Consider the following 3,537-nt stretch of genomic DNA (forward strand, 5'->3'; position numbering starts at 1 on the left):
CCCGCGTCTCCTGCATCGGCAGGCGGACTCTCAAGCACTGCGCCACCAGGGAAGCCCTATAATCAGTTTTTTATTCTAGTTTCTCCACTAGAAATGAAGTGAGTTGAGTAAACAAAGGAATAAATATTAAACAGTTCGAATAAAATTATAAGTGCTAAAGAAACAATCAGTGCTCCTAAATACTCTTATGTTTATTACAAAAGCTACATATTTTTCCTTTTCATTGTTTTCTCTGTCTAATGATAGTATCTACTACTGATGCCCACTTTTACCGATAAAGCTAGATAAAGGTACATTAACAAACAAAATATCTCTATTTCTAGCCTTCCATTTTAACACAGAAATCAGGAAAAGAGCCAAAGCGGAGTCAAACACAATATTTTTTAGACACGGGAAATTATAATGTTATAAAAGATCATTCATTTAAATTAAATAATTCTAGTAGCATACACTAAAAGTAATCAGCTTTTCTTTGTCCAAAATGGACTTTCATAGAAGAGAGAATTGCAAAAATACAATTTAACATTTTCCCCAAATATTTGACAATAATTTATCTTTTACTTGCTTAAATATAAGAATATTCTTTAAGAGGGTGATCAAAGGGCATTTGGAATAAAATACAATTTACATGTTTTTGAAAGACAGCAACAGTTTATTGATCATTGGTAGCTCATGTTTGTTAAACACTAAAAACAGAAAAGAAAAGAAAAAGGATTCACTGAAGACCATGAACTAAGGTAAGCTACAGTGAGATGCATTGCGTAAGAAAGGAAAGAGACCCAATTCTGCTCCCAGCCAAGTAGTTTTGGATATAAATTACTCACTCTTTGGAGTGAGGTAAGGTGGGAGAGTAATTTTATTAACCCTCAAGAAGTTGATCAAAAACAGATGTTCTTTATCCAAGGTCCACTTATGCTTGTAATTGTGTTTTTTTCTAAGGGGAGAGTCAATAGCTTCCCTTGGCTTCTTACAATGGTATATGACACCAAAAAGGTCACTCATCATTGAATTAGAAAGTACTCTTTACCAATTCTTTCAGGCTATGAATATACTTGAAAAAAATCTAGTGATGTCAATGGAAAAAAAAATATATCATGCAAGACATTTCAGGTACTAACAAGAATACAGAATCAACAACAGAGATCATAGAGACAAAAAGATTAAAAGTGTAATCAATAACAGTTTACATTCGTGTAGATCATTACTTTAATAACACTTTCACAACCAATTATTCCTCCTTACTTTTTAGAAATAAAGGGCACATAAGTAACTCCACTTTCCAGATGAGAAAACAGTTATGAGGGTTACTGCCCAAGGGCAAATATTTCCAAACTCTGCTATATTCCTGACTTAGGCCAGTCTTCTTCCCAGTGGTAACAAGTAGTACAAGCTTCCTTCTTGGGGATTTATACAGTAAACCTAGCAGAAGGAAGTAAAAGCAGACTCTTAGCTCCTTTGTATTTTCTCCCTGGAATGTTTGTTCTGCTTAATCATTTGGGGCCAGCTGATTGGGGCAAAGAAGAGATTTGAAATGGTTATCTATCGTTACCATCTCATAGTTAATCATTAAATATGGGACAGTGACGCAAAAGAGGGCTTTATAGGGTTAGTACCACCCTTCTCCATAATAGGGTCCGAAAGGGAGATCATATATTAGGGCATGTCCAATAATGAACTGCCTCAACTTCCTGAGAAGCTCATTGAGCTCAAACAGCACCGATTAAAAAGAATTCCAGGTGGAAGAAATCAGATCTTCTATCTCCCTTTTCCTAGTCATCCACATGGACACCATGTGGGTTCAGGGATTCACGAAACACCAGTAAAAGACCCAATCCCGCCCCACCATCCTGGCAATAAAGCCACCTCAGGCTGCCTGAAGCCCTTCTCTGCACATGTTTTGGTCTGCAGATACTTGTTCATTTTAGAAGGGGAGGTGAGAAAAAATGTTGAGAAGAGTAGCATGAGAGAGGGAGGCCTGAGCGGGAACTATAGACACAGAGATCAGGACAGTGAAATTAACAGACGCGAATTAACTGACAGCACACGGGAGCCAGCCCCTACCCTAGCGGAAGGCCTTGGGATGTGGGTGGGGCTACGGTTCTAGGGCCCAGCTGCCCGCGCCAGACACGCTGGCAGGGCGGGAACCGCGCGTTCCTTAGCAACCACGGCGGCCACGCCCACCCACCTCACGAATCCCGCGCCCCCCATCCCCACCCCCACCGCGATCTCCCTGCTCGCCGGGAAGAGTCCTTAAGTCATTACCGTACCTACTGGGTTTCCCGGGCTCTGGGTTCCTCCTCTTCCAGAGCCCCCCTCCGCCCAGCCCGCCCAAGTGCCGCTCCCAGGGGCGGATCGAACGTCTCCTAAACGCATTGAGGACCCACTAAGGAGGTGCGCCTGCTTTCAGTCCCCGACCCCGAGCTTCCCGGGCAGGGCCTCCCCAGTCCCCTCGCCCTCGCGGGACACACACACCTCAGCTCAGCCAACGCAAGGGCCAACAAACTATGTGTCCGGCTGGAAATGTTGCTGTCCACGGTCCTGTCACTCAGAGGAGGGGGCGGGACGAGCCTGCTGCACACCCCTACTCCCAGAGGGCGGTACGGAAAAGAGGCGGGGCTCGACGGAAAGGGGCGGGAGTAGTCTAAACTTGCGCTCTGATTGGCCATTCTCTCTCCCGCCTTTGCGCGGGTCCTGGAAGGAAATGCGCGGAACCTGTGGCATTTCCTTTTGACGCAGTTCCCAGGCTCTGATACCTGTCTCACAAAGTGACCATGGAAACTGAAAATAAGGACTGCGACTTGTTTTTCAATATAAAACACAGAAATACGTTCTTTTGATTATTGAACTTTTCTCACGTAACACACATACACACACACATCCCCATCCACACTCTCTAGGGGGGCATCCCTGGATGGAAGAATGAACTGTCTGAAAACAATGTTGTTTTCAGATTCAAGCTTTTAACAGATTAATCAGTTTAGGAAAGGTGATTCCTGAAATCTGACCAACAACTAAAATTTGGAGATATGTCCAGGTACCTGGTCTTCACACCTACAAAATTGGAATGAAATATTGTTATTAGTTATTATTTGCAAAGCATCTGACAATTGAATGATTTATATCTTATATAATCCTCAGAACACCCATTGCGAGATGTTATTATCCGCAGCTTAAGAACGAAGAAACTGAGGCTGTGAGTGACGTTTATTCAGTCGTTCAACACATGAAAAAGTGCCTTCAGTCATTATTTTTATACTGTGGTAAATTGAACTCAAATTTCTTTTAAAAAAATTATGTGACTTCCAATTTAATTTTTCTCTTGCTTAAATATAAGTCACTTTTCTCTAGGACAGCCCATCAAATCTTTAAAAACGAACAAACAAAAGAAAACCTTGAGAAAGGAAATAGCATACAAAAGAACTGGACAAGTATAAACAGACTAACTGGAAGATTCTCTGAAATCTCCCAAGTTATCAGGGCCAGGAATTGAGTCTAAAAATGTACTTTTATTTTCTGTCCTTCTAAATCCTTTGTTGG

General features: G+C 41.9%; 1 protein-coding gene across 1 annotated transcript in view; it reads right to left on the reverse strand.

Annotated features, from left to right (window-relative positions):
- TRIQK (triple QxxK/R motif containing) overlaps positions 1-2,582 on the reverse strand; it is a 90,642-nt gene extending 88,060 nt beyond the window's left edge. The window contains exon 1 of the mRNA XM_007452200.1: positions 2,473-2,582. The gene's annotated coding sequence lies outside the window, so the exon portion shown is untranslated. The remainder of the gene's footprint in view (positions 1-2,472) is intronic.
- Positions 2,583-3,537: the final 955 nt, after the last annotated feature.

The sequence above is a fragment of the Lipotes vexillifer genome, unplaced genomic scaffold (assembly GCF_000442215.2).
Source record: "Lipotes vexillifer unplaced genomic scaffold, Lipotes_vexillifer_v1.1 scaffold1358, whole genome shotgun sequence".
In the NCBI taxonomy this organism is placed as follows: Eukaryota; Metazoa; Chordata; class Mammalia; order Artiodactyla; family Lipotidae; genus Lipotes; species Lipotes vexillifer.